Genomic DNA, 19,836 nt, shown 5'->3' on the forward strand with positions numbered 1-19,836 from the left:
AAGATCTAAAAACATACACAGACATCTAGATTTATAAATCAGGAATCCAGACCTCCTCTAAATGAGTAAATGCATAAAGTATATTAGGTTTATGAAAAAAAAGATTATAAAGGTTACCTACAATCTATTGTGAGTAGATACAGTAAAACCACATTTATTTTATGACTCTGTCATATCAAGAGTGACATATATGCTTCTTATTGGTCAAAGCTTCAAATAGATGAAATATTTTTATTTATGGGGCATTTTACATAAGTTTATTTCCTTTCCATTAGCTACCAGCTCTTATGTCGAAGTTCTCTTAACTAATGTTGATTGAGTAACATCTACTATGGTCACCTCCTGAAAAAGAGACTCTGGAGAAACAAAGAAAATATGCAGTATTTCTACCTTTAGAGAAATTGTATTCTGCTAACTTTATTTATATATTGCATTATTTGTATCTATTTAGAACCTACTTAGACTTTTCTTGTTATATTTAAAAGATTCTGTACACTAATATAAATGTTTAAATACTTAAGAGTTATTTTTTTTGACAGAAGAGAATATTTATTAGACACTTCCTATGTGGTACACATTTTGCAAACCATCATATGCACTGTCTCATTTAATCCTTAAAATAATCAGCATTTCCATTAAATTATGTTTTATTTCTTTCCCAATAAATTTGATCAGATAAGTTTAGTGAATTATTTAACATTTAGGCATTATATTTCATCTTACTTTTTCCAGATAGTGTAGCAGCAGGTGGGATTTTTGTGTTTTCTAATTTAGGTCACATTAGATTTTTTGAAAGTTAAGAAATACCTATAAAAAGACAAAAGACATTATTCCCTATCTTTAGTGAATTTAAGAAAGCGACTACCATTTCTGAAGACCCAAAACCCTATATATTATAAAATTTAGTGATTTAACATACTGTAAATGAACTCTGGGATGGTGAAGAGTATAAACATTTATTTTAATAGATTCATGGATCTTTGAGTGGAGTAGAGGGAATAGATATTTTATCTGAACTCTTATCTTGGCTTTCATGCTTACCTAAATTATTAAACATACAATAAACCAGTGAAGCACTTAAAATTACAGAGGCATGCTAATCATGGGGAAAAATAGCTTTGAAGGCCAAGGCAATAAACACAATATTTGAGAATTGCTTTTTAAAATTTTATGTCACATTTCTCATAACAAGTGTTGTAATAAAGTTTTTATTGCTAAAACTTGATACAGAACTAGGTCATTCATAAATCAGTTGCAATTATGTTTCAGGATAAAATAAAAATAAAGATCTCTTATTCTTTTAATACATACCCAAAGTATAAAAATACTTGTTATAACTCTGTTTCTAATGGCACAATCTCTTATAAATCTATAAACAACTGTCTCAGTAGCATTCCAGATTTTTACCTGAAAGCTATATTTATTCAAGTTTCATACATTTTTCCAATAAAATCTCTTAGATAACTAAAGTAGAATTTATTTGTATTTGCTCGGCATTTAAGTGTGATATGAAGTTCAATTAAAAACCCACTAGATAGTAAAACAGTAACACAAACCATCTCTCTTTTCCCCATAAGCAGAATACCAGAGATATTAGGTAGGACCGAACTGATGTTTTTGGATGAATAAATGAATGAATGAATGAATGAAAAAAGACATGCATCTATTGTTTACAAATGAAAATAATTTACTCTGATGGCATGGTGGGGCATGTATTTATTTTTTTCAATTAGAAAGCCAGTGTTCAACTAGCATATTCATAAAATTTAAAAGATTATACACTAAAACATCATTCGCACTAGTCTGATTAACTCCAATTTGCAGTTGTCTGCTACAGTTTTTCTTGAATTAGATGTAGTGATACCTAACGTGTGGCGTGATAGCGCTTTCAAACGTTTTTCCAACCCAGATTTTTGACATCCATAAAAAAGTAGTTTGAGTACCCTGATGAGCAGGGTCAGTAACTTTCTCTTTATGAGTCATGTTTTGCAGTCATAGTTTATTTTATGTATCATATTTCATCTTGTTCGATTCTGATTTAAACCATGACATTGCCAGATTTTCAAGTTCCCAGTACCTATAATTGGAAGGCCATGGGAGGAAAATATTCTGTGGGGTCATCTATAAAAAAGGCAAGAGCCAACTTTGGGCTCTAGCTTAGATAAGAAACATGTTAGACCATGAAGGATTTTATGGACTGTAAAAGTCTAAAGAAGATTCATAATACCAGAAAGAGAGTTCTTTTTAAAGTCAACATTTTAAATAGAAATAACCAGCAAATTTTCATCTGAAACACATCATAAGCAAAAGATACTGTGTTTTGTTTTGTGTTTTCCTGAGGAGAAGACACTGAGATAAGAATGTAAGTCTAAGTAATTTATGTGGGAGGTGACCCGTGACCCCAGGCATGAACAGCATAGGAGTTGGGAGGTAAGACAGGGAAGAGAAGGTATCCAAGGCGGTTGCCAAGCGAGTTGTGATTGTGGACGACTGAACACTGTCTGGATGAGGAATGCTGGGAGGTAGAACGCACCTTGAAGATTTATTCTAAACAAGCCAAAACCATTGGAGGATTTTGCACCCACTCCACGTGTGTCATTGACTGAGGCTGCTTCCAGTGGCGTTAATGTTCTGGCAGGGCTGACTTTGCTTCGGCCACCAGAACAGAAAAACAACTGGGGGCAGCCTGGTAAGTGTTCTCAGTCAGCTGTCTTTGTCTTGTAAAGGGGGTTTCTGAGGGGTTATGGGCAGGGCCCTGGCAATGTGCGGTTACACACATCTTTAAACCCCTGGCTGGCTGGCTGGCTGGCCGCCTCCACCTGCCCCAAACACAGGTTCTAGGAAAAAATGTTCTCAGGATCTTTCTCGTTTAAGCTAGTTCCCCATCATGTCTCTTGTTTGTCCTTTCTACCTTTTTTTGGGCATGCATTCTATCTTTTAGCAGGTTCAGTTAAGGTGTATCTGGGTTTGAAATGTGCAGGCCTTATAATTTTTGAAGGAATCATTTAGATTACTTACTTTGATACCACAGAAGGGTGTGCCAGTTCACCATAATTATTTTCTGTAAGTTAGCTGAAACAAATCTGTTATACTTAGAATTTATAGTATTGGGTTTTCTTCCCCCTTTAAACATGAGAGCGGCTTCTTTTATTCAGAAAATAATTCACTGAGTGTTGGATGGCCGGGAGGCGGGATATATGGTTTAATTCCTGCTCTTACTGAGTCAAAACTTCAGCTGAAGTGGGAAAAGCCATGTTTATTCAACCAAAATGCCACACTGTGTGGTAGGCCCATCTAGGTAAAGAGAAGTGTGCTATGAAAATTTAGAAGTGATAATTTCTTACTACAAAACCGAGGCAAGCTTAACTGAGAAGATAATCTATATTTGGTCTTAGTCTCAAAAAGAGGGAGAAATGGAATACGTACTGGAGGAAAAGCTTTCTAAGTGGAGAGGATAGAATAAACAAAATCATGGAGGTGTACTTAGGATGCTGTTAACAGTCATACCCGCTGAGCTAACATCATTCTTTTGATTTCCTCCTTTCAAATTTGTCATAATAGAGTTTTGCTGTGGTTGCTACTGGTAGATTTGTTTAGGAGATTTTTCTCTTTTCCTTCTCAAGGGTTTCCTCATGAAAAGTGATTCAGGGTGAACAAAAGGAAGTAAAGAAATAAAATAATGAATAAAACCTCTCCAGCAATGCATAGAGAGATTAAAATTACCCAAAGAATGCTACACTTGCCAGTAGACCTAAATTATAGTCCTAACTCTGCCACTAATTAACTTAACCCTCTGGGTCTCAGCTTCCTCGTGTGGAAAATTAGAATGTCTGGCTGTATGTCATGGAAGTTTACTTAATCTCAAAATCTCTGACAGATTAGATGATATGCCATGTGTATAAAGAAAAAATATTGGGATGATTTTATTTACTACAGATCATAATGTTTGATTCAAATGTTTATCTGAATGGCAAGAACTAAGAAATACAAAATTGCCTCAAGACAGAAGATACGAAGACATTAACATACGTTTAAGTAAATAAGCAATAAATATGGGAGAAATTGTGAATAATATTTATATGAATATTTCTTTTCTAGTCCACATGCTGTTCTTTTCCTACTAAAAATTGCTTTCTTTAATTTTGTATTTAATTCAACATTGTTGTTTTCTGTGTGGAAGGGAAAAATCTTCATACACATACAAGATTTCCAATGTCATAATTTTAGTAGCGATATAAGGGAAGATAGCATGAAGTTAAATCTGTTGTTATCAAATTTGCCTGCACCCACTCAAACAAATCCTATTCTCCAGTATTTGAATATACAGTATATACAATATTCATTTAAAAATATTGTATGTGACATTACATGATGTATGTTTCATACAAATCAAATCAGTCTTAAAAATATACAACCAACACTTTACTGAGTAGACCTGAGTTAAAAAAATAATAATAATAATTTTGTTACAGATGAAGAAAACAGACCATGAGGATGTGAAAGTTATTACTTGAACATGTTTGACAAGAATTCCATGTTTGATCCTTTGTACCTTAAAGATATATAATATTGTTGCACTGCATTTAGAGTTAAGAAAATACCAGTGGACCCTAGAATAAAATTTAGTAGGGAGACATGTAAGAAACATGGTCATTGACCTTCAAAGTCAGGTTTAGGGGACGGAGTGATGCAGTGAAGAGAAAGACCATAGGCTTAGGAGGAAAGAGCGTGAGTTCCAGTTTACACACTGTCATTACCCAACAGGGTGACCTTGCAAACAGAGCCTGACTGCTCTAATTCTCATTAGCCTCAACTGCAAAAGAAGAAATTTGGATGGCATCTAAGATTCCATTCTGCTCGCACAAGTTATGAGACTGTTTCAGTATGTCTAAAACAGCTTTGAGGTTACCAGCCTACCATCTGAGGTTACCATACACCAAAGCTCAGAGTTGTTTTGTACGTGGAGACTTATTCTTTTAAAACGGTGACAGTTTGAATCGTGTTTTCCATTGTGCAGAAATACATACCCAGCCAGTTGTTTGCAGTGTCTGTAAAGGTTTATACCTGGGCTTCCCTGGTGGCGCAGTGGTTGAGAGTCCGCCTGCTGATGCAGGGGACACGGGTTCGTGCCCCGGTCCGGGAAGATCCCACATGCTGCGGAGCGGCTGGGCCCGTGAACCATGGCCGCTGAGCCTGCGTGTCTGGAGCCTGTGCTCCAGAGGCCACGATAGTGAGAGGCCCGCATACAGCAAAAAAAAAAAGAAAAAAGAAAAAAGATTTATACCTAACTTAATACCACTGTTACCTAACTTAATACCACTGTTACACTGAGAATTCTCCTGCCTGTTTTTCACAGGCACCATTCCACAAAAATCTCATAATTTTGTGGTTTGGTAAAGAAAAAAGCCAGCTGTCTTCCTGGCATAACTGTGGCATGTACTGCTTCTGGTTACATCAAGATTATAATATACCTGCAATGTCTTTGGCCAAGCATTTACTGAGCTTTCCTTTTGAGCCACAACTGTGCTCAGCTTTATGGAGACATCATCACATTTTTTTCCCCCTTAGAACAATACTGCAAGTACTATATCATTAGCCCCATTTTATACACAAGAAATGGAGGATGAGAGATGTGAAATAGATTGCCTGTAGTCCCAGAAGCCAGTTATGTCTGTCTCCCAAAGCTCATGATCTGTTGAGGAAAGGGCTAAAAGATGACTCTGATTTTAAGCCTGAGTAATTAGAAAGATGATCATGTAATTAACCATTAGAGGGAGTGCCAGGTTTCGAATGGAATATTTTGATTTCTGTTAACCGTGTTGAAATAGAGCTGCTGATGGAGCGTTTAAGAGAACTCTTATAGTAAACTGGAAATAAAGAATATATTATGACTAGAGAAGCAATCAGTTACAGTTTTCAGCCAATCCTTATCTCCAGGATTAAATAAATCTATATATAATTGGTAGGACTTACTAATGACTCTGTCATAAGCATATACATACAGGCATGCATATATACATATGTACACACATAAAATAAAAACCAATGAATTACAGCTCTCATCTTTGGTGAATGAGTATTTACTGGTTGCCAAATTGAGTAAAACTCTAGTTTACCAAGAGGTCTGTTGCTCATTTTTAGAGGCTGAAAATCTTGATTATATCCACATGGTGAGATAAGTCCCATCACTCAAATCTGGATTCTCATTATCTAAAGCTTATGAGAGATTGATATATAAGCTAGCATAATAAATTATTGATATTAATTGACCACTGTCATGCATACCAGAATGCTCCTATCTGTATGAAAAAATACATATCTTCCGTTTGGGCCAAATGACATGAAAAAACTTTTTTTTTTTTTTTAATCAGATAGTTGCTTGTTCAGCATGGTTTTGAAGCAAGGAGAGCTACCAGGTGACCCAAAGTTCAATAAGTTCATTTTCATCTCTACAGTGCAGTAGGATTGTCACAGTGTCCTAAGTGCTTAGGTTCATTTGCTAGGACAGACGTATTTCCCTTGAGAGTTTTGGGAGGAAAATTGTGAAAGTATTTCTCACGCACCCTCGCATTCAAATCTTGACTGTTTATTTGCAGGTTCCAGCAGTAAGGCTATGTTTCCTCATATTCCATTAACTGAATAGCTCACCTTTGTCTAAGAAATTTCTCCCATTTAACCAATAATCTAATTTATAGGGGAACAATCTAGACCAGCCATATTAGGCAACTATAGGCTTCATCATGAAAAGCGAGTGATAGTACAGCCAGAGACCTTCGCAGGCATCCACTTTGATTCTTGCTTTTTTTCCCCTGTGTCATGGAGACTAACGTGCCCAACACATTCCTGACTGTTATTTTCACCATTATTAGTAGCAATAGGTATTTTCTTATTGTCAATTCTTATTCTTTCCTGCTATTCATTCTACCTGTAACTGTATTTTGCAAATTTATGATCTAGGCAGTGTGTGTGCGCGTGCGTGCACGCGAGAGAGATTTGATTCTGAGAAGATAACTTAATTTTCCTTATTTCCGTGGCTAGAAGAGTACTGATAGTCACATCTTTCTCCTAACCAGAGACTGTTCAAGTACTGAGAAAAACTAGGTACTGATATCAAGTCCTAAATGCTTATAAAATAAATTGCTAACCTTTTGGAGTGTTCATTCATTCTTATTAAATGAAGAGCATGCTTACCTAAAACTTAAGAGAAAACTGTCAGATTTGTTCCTACCTCGTTTCATATCTTTTTGTGGAAAAACATTTTAAAAATGTGTTATACATATACTATCATATCTGCAAGCATTGGAGAAATCATGGGTAAAAGGAAGAAAAATGAATTAAATATATCACAGTTGTTGTGTGTGAGGAGTCCCTGTAAGTAAAAGACAAATGTGAACACAGTGAAAGGAAATACAGTGTGGACTCTAATTGTACATTTAAATAATTCCAGAAAAAACGGTAGTTTTAGTGGATCAAAAAGGAGAGATAGCACCCCAGCCCAAAATTATCAGAGAAGACCTAATCGATAAAGGGGAAATAATATTCTTCTTGCTGTTTGAATTCTGGTTAATCAAGCTTTTAAAAATTGTAAGACATAGTGTTTTAACACTTTTCTCTGTGTTTGATTGGGAGTATGTGTGTGTGAGTGTGTATTTAAAGATTTTTTCATAAGACCGTGGTGTGTGTTTGTGTTTAACTTTGTATAAAGAAACAATGTTAAAATAGTTGCCGTATATCAGATAAGAAATGCATTTCATCATGATGTTTCATAATTTTTAGCATAGGATTTTAAAAACTTAAATTGTACCTTTATCACTATACATTATTCTTAAATAATTATCAGTGTTGCAAAATATATTTTAAAGGAATACAATCAAATTTAACTATAAAATACTAATTTCAATACATGAAATAAGAATGCAACCACATAGATGGGCATACTTTTCTTTGTAGCTAAGTAAGAGTATCCTTTCCAATCTGTTATTCGTTTCTTGTCTCGCATCCCTTCAACTTCATGAACTCTAAGAAGTATCAAGAAAGAAATGTATAGGTAGTTTTAGGGACTCTATGGATTTTAGTAATAAACAACTTTCTATGTAAAATTATCACACAGGTGGGAAAAAAGAATTCATTTTACTCATTATTGCATCATTTATTAAATGTTTTACCGTGCAGGTTGTAGCAATAAGCGTAAACTTTACATGTTTGCAATTGTTAAAATATTTCATTAGGACGTATATTTGGCATGCTGCCTCCCTTTAACTTTATTGACGGAGACTGTTGCTTAAAAGAACATTCTATTTCTCTATGAGTAGTTTCTAGTCATTTCCTAAGTAGCAATGGAGGGACATTGCCCCCAGCAGGGATAAAGGAGAATAGAAATAGAGCTCTATTCTAGCAATTCATCTATACGTTAATGAATATGAGTATGAGAAACTGTACACATTGACAAGAAGTAATCTTAAAAATGTGTAATATCACTAGCTATTGAGTTAGTGCTATTTTTAATAAACATCTGCATTTTTAAGAAAAAAAATCTTAAAATCCTTTTATATAGACAATATTTAAAATTAATTTCAAGTAGCTCATAGTTAAAATTTATGCCCAAAATATCATCAGTGTTTTATAGTAATTAAAAATAACAAAACTTTTCCAGTTCTGTTACATATCAGAACTAGATATAAACTCATAGCCCATAAAACAAATTAATTTTTGGCCTCTAAAACTTATGAGATCAGAAGTCAATGTGCTCTTTTGAGCATCTTTGGAACTATCTCACTTCTAAAATATTGATTGCTTTAATTTAAATGTGTGCTATTATTTTTCCATAAATATATATAAAGAAATTATATTGCAAACACAGGAAGAAGTGGTATTTAATGTTTCCTTCCCTGTGACATTTTTCTGAAACATTGTGCCACAGTTACAATGGGCAATTCAAAATTTATGATGCATTGCATAATTTATTGCCACATTTCAGACTGGCATTTTTTTTTTTTTTTAAACTTACAGAAGAGATGAACATTTTAAGGCTTTTTCAGATACAGGATTTTAAAGTTATTCTTTCTCTGTCTCTCTGGCCTGATTCCCCATCGCCCCTCATCTTCCTGTCTAAAATTGAGAACTTTAGAGCATCTCAGTGTCTGTGACGAGATTGAATTTATGTATGGTTGACATTTAAAATAAAATGTTATTGCAGAAAATGTCAAAGTGTAGAAGTTAAGTCATCTGTTAGAGGACTTAATATACTTTATAACCTTGTAATTTTTATCAGATTTAAGAGATTTATTCTCTCACAAATAAATGATGTTATCCATAAACTTGAACTTTCTCTTGGAGTAAATAATAGTCACTGAGGCAAAGAAATTGAAAGGTAAGGAATTTAAATAGTCTGTGTAAATACTCCAGGGTAGATAATAGGTATACTACTTCTGTTTGAAAATTTTTGAGAGCTCCAATATAGGGCAATATTGATTTACATTTAGAATAGTCAAATCATCTGCATATCTTCTAAACATAAGAGATCTTTGATGCATTGAAAAATATGTGCTTTTACTGGAAAGCCATTTATATTTTCACACGGTTGAGTTTCTGCATCGAAAAGGGGAACTTTTATTTATTTATTCATTCATTCATTCATTTTTTTAAATTGAAGTATAGTTGATATACAATGTTGTACCAGTCTCTGCTGTACAACACAATGACTCAGTTTTACACATATATACATTCTTTTTTAAAGTATTCTTTTCCATTTATCCCAGGAGAAAAGGGGCACTTTTAACTTACTGCCCTAACGTTCAGCGTGGAGGAGGTGTCTGCTCCCGTCACCCTGTCAGGCCTTGGCTCCGTGGAGGATATCAGTCAAGAAAACACAATCCTTATTCTCAAATTACTAACTTAAAAATCTAATTTTAAACACACACATGAAACAAGTTTTTCAAGATTCACAGCAAATCAGAAGTAAAGTGTAGTACCAATGCCTAAATACCAAAAAAAACCTGACACACAGATAGGATTTATGTTTATAAGCATTACCAACAGTCACTCCATTTTGTCTTCTTTGACACTGTGTCATAAAAGAGGTTGCATATTTCATTTACTTATTGACTCTCTTGAATCTTTTCCTTAATGCTGCTTGGATTCCCCTGCACCACAAAGCGGGATTTGGGGTACTTTGGTCCTACGGACCTAGGAGCTTTGAGATTTGGAGCAAATTATTTCTCTCAGTGTCTTCCTTTCCTCAGCTGTTGCACCAAAGCTACTAAAGTTTATTCTAAGTGATGGGGAATGTTACTATTCTCTAAATGAACCGAAAGAGTGTTGGCATCCTCCCAGCTGGAAAGGGAAGAATTGACGTTAAACCAGGGCAGGCCAACGAATGAAAGGCCTTAATATGTTTTTGAAAGCATAGAAAAGGTTTCCTCAGACCCAGCCCCGTTGCTTGGTCGGGATCGTGCAGTGACTTCATTCCCAGCCCTGGGTTTAGTCCTTCATTAGTCTCTGGTTCACAGTGTGGAAACTTCTACTTGTGAATAAAACTTGGTTTCCTGTGGATGCGTGAGTCTGGGAGGAGTGTGATTTCTCTAGAGTATTGAGGAGGAAGGAACAAGGACAAACTGTTTAAGAAAAACTGATTTAACACGAAATGATCCAAGGTGTAGAAAGGAGGCTAGAAGAAAACAGCTCTGGGGGAAGCGTCACCACTGTGAACGGCGTGTCTCAGGCTTTCTCTCCCTCCGGCCAGGTCCAATCATTCTCCAGAGAGGATATTCGTCTATGTTCCCTCCCCTTATTTCTCTTTTCTTGCCACTGTCCCCGTTACCCCCAACTCAAAGGCTTTTGTGGCTCTTTCCAAGGTAAAATTTGCATAGTATTTTTAAAACAATAATTATAAGTTTATTTGGCTGCCATTAAACACTTTATTCTTAACCCAAAGTGTTACACCTCATAGGGCACCAACTTTGACCAAGTGTTAAGAAGAGAAAAAGAAGAGTGAAATTAAGTTTTGCGGGGTCATCATTCAACAATAGAGTACACTTAATTAAAGGAGAAATCTCCCTTGGCAGTGATACATTTGTGGGGAAGAGAACTTTGCCCCCTCGTGAATGAAAAATGCTTGAATTAGGACACTCCAGAAACAGCCTCTGAAATTTTAAAATGGCCAAATAAATTTCTAATTATAGAAAGATTCTCATTAAATAGTGAGCATGTATAATTACAGAAAGGTTTTCACTTAATTAGAATCTCATCAGAGCTTCCATCTGCATTGAGATTTTGATAATAGAGGTCAAGACCTTTTGGGCTTGCTGGGGAAAAGTAGGTCAAAATATGAGGGAGTTATAGATCTATCAAGAAGTTTTTGGCATAAATAATTTTTATTGAGTTCTGGAAGAATGAGACAGAGAATAAATGGTCATGAAATGTAAAGAGTGGGTGTCAGCATGAAGATGTGGAAGATGTCTGCCAAGCAATCATGCTCTTAGCATGACACATTAAATATGACTGCGCATACACAGTATTGACTCATGTCTATTTCGGGGTGAGAGAAACTGTGGTACTGAAAGAAGACGAAAATGGCTGGACCCTGTAGCAACAAGTAACAAGCAGTCTTGCTACTTAATGCAGGACCCCACGTATGGAATCGTAGTTATAGACTGTAGACAGAAATTCCCCAGGAAACCCTGAAACGATTTAATTTGAGAAGAAAGCTTAAACTGAACACTGTAAGTTGATATTGTATGTTTATTATAGTAGTTCATGGAGTTCTACTTATTATATCGTGAACACTAGGTGGATAGACAGCCTTACGTGGTACTCCCTTGTTTTTGCATGTGCTAGCAGATTTACCATTCTGAATATTACCCTCTTCACTTTGATAGTGGTTTAGATGAATGATTGTTATTTGGATGGTTTTGTTTAAGGCACCATTTCTACAAAAGTCAACACTTAAATGTCGTTGTTTCCAGAGGAATAAACCCGGGTTGAGTACCAGGCATTTTTTCCAGGCAATAGGAATATAACAATGCATTAAGTATAGGTCTTACCCTGAGGAGCTCAAGGACATATATCCAAGTAATTTTAATACAATGTTATGAGCCATGTAGAAAAGAATGTGATGTGTAAGATAGTATGGAAGCATAGAATAAGAAGGGACAGAGGCTTATCTGTGCCAGCTCTACTAATGGAGAATTTATTCATTCATTCAAAAAATTTTTGTCGAGACCCTACTATTTACCAAGCCCAAAGACCTTCTGCCATCAGTTGGTGGTAGAAACCCCTTCTCTTCATATCAAGAGTCTGAGTTAATGTGAAGTAGCAGAGACCTCATTTGATGGCCCAATATGATGAAGTCTTTCAGTAGAACTAAGGGGAAGGACTTAAAATTATACGCTGTACATGTTACATGCTGTTGACTCATGACGATAAAATTCTGCTCCCCATGAATGGTAAAGAACTCTGCAAAGGCCTTTAGTCATTTATTTCTTTTTGTAAAATACGCTGGTAAAATTGTATTAATTCAAATCAATACTTGTTCAGTAAGCAGTTTGTTCAAGGCATTGCGCTAATCTCTGAAGGAAAGCAGAACTGGAGGATGTAGTTCTTGCCCTCAAGGAATTTAAGATTGATTGGGGAAAATAAACATATAAACAGTGAATCTTAACACAAAACAAAATGCATTAAGTGCTAGATCAAGGTACAAGTAATTGGCTCTAGTAGAAAGAAAATGCTTCTTGTTTTTCTTCGTCTCCCTGGCCACTAACTTAGTTTAGGTGCCTTTCTCTCTAGGCAGTGTTCATGCAGCAGACTTCCAACTGGCCTTTCTCATTTGTTTCATTTTAATTATCTTCCAGTATAATTCACTCTTATTCCCTCCCCTCACTTTCAGTCTGTATGTATCCCTAGGTCTGAAGTGGGTCTCTTGTAGACAGCATATATACGGGTCTTGATTTTTATCCATTCAGACAGTCTGTGTCTTTTGGTTGGAGCATTTAATCCATTTACACTTAAGGTAGTTATCAATATGTATGTTCCTATTACCATTTTCTTAATTGTTTTGGGTTTGTTATTGTAGGACTTTTCCTCTCTGTGTTTCTTGCCTAGAGAAGTTCCTTTAGCACTTGTTGTAAAGCTGGTTTGGTGGTGCTGAATTCTCTTAGTTTTTGCTTGTCTGTAAAGGTTTTAATTTCTCTGTTGAATCTCAATGAGATCCTTGCCGGGTAGAGTAATCTTGGCTGTAGGTTTTTCCCTTTCATCACTTTAAATATGTCCTGCCCCTCCTTTCTGGCTTGCAGTTTCTCCTGAAAGATCAGCTCTTAACCTTATGGGGATTCCCTTGTGTGTTATTTTTCCCTTGCTGCTTTTAATATTTTTACTTTGTATTTAATTTTTGATAGTTTGATTAATATGTGTCTTGGTGTGTTTCTCCTTAGATTTATCCTTTATGGGACTCCCTGCGCTTCCTGGACTTGATTGACTATTTCCTTTCTCATATTAGGGAAGTTTTCAACTATAATCTCTTCAAATATTTTCTCAGTCCCTTTCTTTTTCTCTTCTTCTTCTGAGGCCCCTATAATTTGAATGTTGGTGCGTTTAATGTTGTCCCAGAGGTCTCTGAGACTGTCCTCAATTCTTTTCATTCTTTTTTATTTATTCTGCTCTGTGGTAGTTATTTCCACTATTTTATCTTCCAGGTCTTTTATCTGTTCTTCTGCCTCAGTTATTCTGCTCTTGATTCCTTCTGGAGAATTTTTAATTTCATTTACTGTGTTGTTCATCATTGTTTGTTTGCTCTTTAGTTCTTCTAGGTCGTTGTTAAATGTTTCTTGTATTTTCTCTATTCTATTTCCAAGATTTTGGATCATCTTTACTATCATTATTCTGAATTCTTTTTCAGGTAGACTGCCTATTTCCTCTTCATTTGTTCTGGTGGGTTTTTACCTTGCTCCTTCATCTGCTGTGTGTTTCTCTGTCTTCTCATTTTGCTTAACTTTCTGTGTTTGTGGTCTCGTTTCTTCAGGCTGCAGGTTCATAGTTCCCGTTGTTTTTGGTGTCTGCCCCCAGTGGCTGAGGTGGGTACAGTGGATTGTGTAGGCTTCGTGGTGGAGGGGAGTGGTGCCTGTGTTCTGGTGGATGAGGCTGGATCTTGTCTTTCTGGTGGGCAGAACTGCGTCCAGTGGTGTGTTTTGGAGTGTCTGTGACCTTATTATGATTTTAGGCAGCCTCTCTGCTAATGGGTGGGGTTGTGTTCCTGTCTTGCTAGTTGTTTGGCATAGGGGGTCTAGCACTGTAGCTTGCTGGTCGTTGAGTGGAGCTGGGTCTTAGCCTTGAGGTGGAGATCTCTGGGAGATTTTCGCTGTTTGATATTACATGGAGCTGGGAGGTCTCTGGTGGACCAGTGTCCTGAACTCGGCTCTCCCACCTCAGAGGCACAGGCCTGACACCCAGCTAGAGCACCAAGACCCTGTCAGCCATATGGCTCAGAAGAAAAGGGAGAAAAAAAGAAAGAAAGAAAAAAATAATTAAAATAAAAATTAGGGCTTCCCTGGTGGCGCAGTGGTTGAGAGTCCGCCTGCCAATGCAGGGGATGCGGGTTCGTGCCCCGGTCCAGGAAGATCCCACATGCCGTGGAGTGGCTGGGCCCGTGAGCCGTGGCCGCTGAGCCTGCGCGTCCGGAGCCTGTGCTCTGCAACGGGAGAGGCCACAACAGTGAGAGGCCCGCATACCGCACAAAATAAATAAATAATAAAAATTTTTTAAATATTAAAAATTTAAAAGTAATTAAAAAAATAGAGAGCAACCAAACCAAAAAAAACAAGTCTACCAATGATAACAAGCACTAAAAACTATACTAAAAAATAGGAAAAAAAAAATAAAAAAGGACAGACAGAACTCTAGGACAAATGGTAAAAGCAAAGTTATACAGACAGAATCACACAAAGAAGCGCACACATATACACTCGCAAAAAGAGAAAAAGGAAAAAAAAAATATATATCCAGGTACATGGAGAGTTTCTTGCCTTTTGGTAGGTCTGAGGTCTTCTGCCAGCATCCAGTAGGTGTTCTGTAGGAGTTGTTCCACGTGTAGATGTATTTCTGGTGTATCTGTGGGGAGGAAGGTGATCTCCGCGTCTTACTCCTCCTCCATCTTCAAGGTCTCTTAATTCACTCTTAAGGTGACCACAGAATTTACTGTCCAAGACAGGACATTATTGAGAATGAAGGGAGGCAACTCATAATTACACCAAAACCACAAGCACATACCAAGTCTCTACCAGGCAAATCAGTGCTAAAGATTGTCCTATTCATCCTCCATCCTAGTGCCACAGTGAACATTTAAAACACAACCTGGTTACGTTGCTCTCTTACTTAAAATCATCCAGTGGTTTTCCATTCTACGTCCCTTCATGATACACGAAGGGCAGAGAGGCATCTTCGTAACCTGATATCTACTTCCTGCTTCGGTAGAATCTCTCCTTATCAGCTGTCACCTCCTCCCTCATCACCTCATTTACCTCCTGTTTCCTTCTGATTTTCTCACTTGTAATTATATATTGGGAAGCTCTTTTCAGAGGTTAGTAAATTGTTAATGTACTTATTTGTAATTCCCCCTAGACTGTAAGGTCTTTTAGGGCAGAGATATATCCTAGAATTTTTTTTAATCCTTAGTAATGAACAAAGCATCCAACACATTAATAAGTATTTAATTAATATTTGTAGACAGAAAAAACAAGTGAATGAATACGTGTTTTATGATGTAGGTTTAAAGAGAAAGCTGATACTCAAGGTCTCACTGAGATGGTGGTATTTGATCTGAGCTTAAAGGAAGAAAGATCTTTTATGGGAAAAAGTGAGTAAAAGAACTTTTCAGAAAACAGAATGATTGAAAGCATGAGCTATAAGGATGATTTATTTTCTGACAAAGATTTTCAAATTGAAGAAAGTTTTGAATACATTTTACAAATGTATAGGTAGGAATAGAGTTTTTCAGTAAGAGGTTCTGAAAAATGATAGGGGTCTGTGAATGCAATAGAAGTTGCATTTACCTCCATTATAATACTTATATAGGTACAGTTTGAGAAATGGTCCAAAGGGATCTAGGATTTCATAATGTTTTTTTTCTTTTTGATTCTGAAGGGCAACACTTGTAAGCCTGTGCACAATGCATGGTGAATAGCTAAAGCAGGCTAGTGGTATCCCCAAATGCTGAGACTCGCCCCCCTCCCCGCAAGGGGCATTATCTCCGAGAGTATATCCAGAAGGAGCTTCTCACTTTCCTCTGCCCATCTCATCCTTTCGTTGTATTACTCAGGACTTTCTTAAGAGGAAAGTTCAGAAAATCTGCGTGAAACTTGCTTCAACCAAAAGGAATGTATGCCCGTGTAACTGAAAAGAAACTTCTTCTTTGGAATTAGAGATTTAAACAAATACCAGAAGTCCTAGTTTCCCTCCATTTCTTGCTTCTTCTCTCCTCCATGTTGGCCTCACTCTCAGGGTGTGCTTCCCTACGTTGCAGCCTTTAGCATCTACAGACCTGCGTCCTCCCAGGTTCAAGTCTAGTAGAGTAGTAACTCTTTCCCAAGGGTTTCCACCAAAGACTTGAACGTAATTCACGTTGGCCTAAATTGGGTCACACACATTTCTCAAGCAATAGCTGTAGCCAGATTCACGCAATTCTCACTTGGCAACAGGAGCAAGAAAAAGCATATGCTCCATCCTAAGGACCTGTTCTGAGACTATGGAAGAGAGAGTGGTTCTGAGGATACTGGTGGCAGAAGGAGAGCTGAGCTTCAAAAGCTATAAGTACCCATAATAACTTGTCACCTTTCCTTCTCCTTGGCCCAGAGATAAACCAAAGTTCTCCTGTTTAGATGTTTTACTATCTCACTAACTCTTGCCTTTCCAGAGCAGTGAGACATAATGAAAAACTATGTTCATTCTTCTCTGTCCACTTCTGTGACCCAGTGGCAGCTTATCACTAGAAAAGAAATCATTTTTAATTCAATTTCCAGTTTGATTATTAATCAGTGATAAAAACCTAAACCAAGGAAGGTCTGTGCATAACCACACGTAAGGGTGATGCTAACTGGAGCTTCATAAATGAGTTCACCTTCCCCTGAGTTTCTCTTTGACCATTTTACCAGGGCTTTCTAAGCTATATCATGATTATGTACTGATTCCTCTAAAATCTACCTGTACGTCAAAACCTGTGGAATTACCATTTTGTAGATCAAATGGTCAAATATCAAGAAAGTCATAGAATTCAGCATAATATATTATCTGACTCCAAACTCTCAACTGAAGTCTGATAACCCCATAAGTGTTTCATGTTATAAATGTTGAAAATTAGGTACTTTCTTGTCAACAAATTCTGCCTGCTTTTGTTGATATGTAGGAGGATGACATCCAAGTTTTTTGGCCATACAAGCAGTTCTAGAGACAATGCCTCACCGCCTTTTTTTTCCCTAACCTTAACATGTGTCACATTATCTGATGGTACTATGATGGAAAAAATAGGAATTCTATAAAAACTGGTGTTGACATCTGCTGTTGCCCTGACTCTGCAAAACAACTGATTTAGTTTTGGAGAAATAAATGTGTTGATTTAATATAACACAAAACATTGAGATAGTTTGACAAACTATATTTAAACATACTGTGTCAAAAACATATTTTTAAAAATAAAAATATTCAGAATCTGCCCTTGTGTGTGATAAAATCAAGACTGTGTGCAGGCACAGACATGGCTACATACAAAAATAAACTTACCCCTTTCACGCATGTACTGTTCCTGTACTGCGTTCGGATCTGTGTTGACGCTTAACGACAAGTGGAATAAACCCTTTTAAAAGTGTCTCTGTGGCATCAATAATTACTTCAGGGTATAAAACTGTGGCCCACATTTGTTTATTATTACATAGCTATTAGTGACAATTAAGTGCATGAAGAGGGGGACAAAGGCAGTTCTATTTTCAAAACCAGAGTGTTCCCCAGAGAAGTGAGGCCTAAATGTGGTTTCATGATTATGGAGGGAACATGTATGCAAGAAATAAACCGTGTACTGTGTGTGGTACAAAGATTCTTTTCAAACAAAATTACTTTTTTTCCTCAAAGCCCAGCAGTGTAGTCTTGATCACTTTTGGTTGCCAGTTTAAATATCCTGAGCACGTTTACCCAGAAAACAAGATTCATTTTTGCAATATCTTAGAGGTTAGTTAAATTACAGAAACTAATTACTTCAGAAACAAATATACAAGAGTAAACCTGGAAAATATCTCAGGAAATTAGCTGTTTCTTACACTTATAGTAGAGAGGGCTAAGCTAAAATAGGATAGACAGTCATTGTTGACTTACTTGAAAATCACTCAAGGTTAAGAATCCAATCCTCCTAACACAGTATGTCTTTCTCACCATACTGTGTTAGGAGGATGGGGCTGGGCAGACTGAGCTTGAATGTCCTCTGCAGCGCTCTCTAGTTACGTAATCGTGGGCAGGTTACCCAGTTTGTAAAATGGAGACGTAATTCCTCCCTCATAGGGTTGTAGTGTGTGCTCAATTATTATAGCCACACACTAGACGCTCAGTAATGCAGCCAGATTTAGTCTTTAGGAAAATGTTTTTGCAGGTTTTATGATGGTCAGTTATAAAAACTCCTATAGAAAATTGACTAGTTGCCTTTTAAAATTTTCATTTAATAAAATTTTTCTGTGGAAATATTTTCATTTCATTCTTCACCTTTTTTTTTTTTTTGTCTCAATGTTAAGAGGCATTGTGTGCTCAATGTAGTTTAATTATTGTTTTTTTCTACTGGTCACATGTGATAGCTTAGTATCAGTTAATGTTTCATTCATTCATTCATCCAGTTAGTCCACTCTAGACCCTCTGCTCCTGATTTATATTGATGTGTAATAATTATTCTTGTATCTCTTGAGTTAAACTATCCCAAATACACTTGTATTTAATTTATATTCAGTTCATATTTATATTCGTTTAAAATAACAATTTACCAGATTATCCAAAGAATTACACAGTATGTGTTTAGATTTTCTACGTTCTAGAAACTGATGAATTTGGACTCATCTGCAAATTATGTTTATGTTCGTATTTAGTTGGGTTTCTCTAGAGAAACAGGCCAACAAGGGGGGTGTGGGTGTGTATGTGTATGTCTGTGCAGAAAGAGAGAGAAACAGAGACAAAGATACAGATTTATTTTAAGGAATTGGCTCCCACAGTTGTAGAAGCTTTTGGTAAATCTAAAATCTGCAGGGTAGACTGGGAAGCTGGTGACCCAGAGAAGAGCTGCACTTCAAGCCTGAAGGCCATCTGCTGGCAGAATTCCTTCCTGCCCAAGGAGTCAGCCTTTGTCCTACTAAGGTTTTCAACTGACTGGATGAGGCCCATCCATGTTATGAAGGATAATCTTCTTTACTCAGAGTCCTCTGATTTAAATGCTTATCTCATCCAAAAAACACTTTCATAGAAACATCCAGAATAATATTTGCCCAAATATCTGGGTACAGTTGCACAGCCAAGTTGACCCATAAATTAACCATCCCCATAGCCTTCAATAAAAGTAATAAATAGTTCACGTGTTTATTACTGAACGTATTCTATCTTACTAATTATGGAAAAGTGCTTCCTGTGTTTACTTACAAAGATAGAGGGGCTAGTTGTATATTAGTAAATAATACTTTATAGAAGTAAAAATCATTTCTATTTAATACATGTTTGTATCAGAAAAAATTTCATTTGCAACCAGTTTTAACTTCAAGTACTCTAGGTGTAGATTGATGCTAGCATGGTTCAGTTGAGTCAAATACTGTTTTATTTTATTCTTCAACG

This window comes from Phocoena phocoena, chromosome 21 (genome assembly GCF_963924675.1).
Source record: "Phocoena phocoena chromosome 21, mPhoPho1.1, whole genome shotgun sequence".
NCBI classification, from domain to species: Eukaryota; Metazoa; Chordata; class Mammalia; order Artiodactyla; family Phocoenidae; genus Phocoena; species Phocoena phocoena.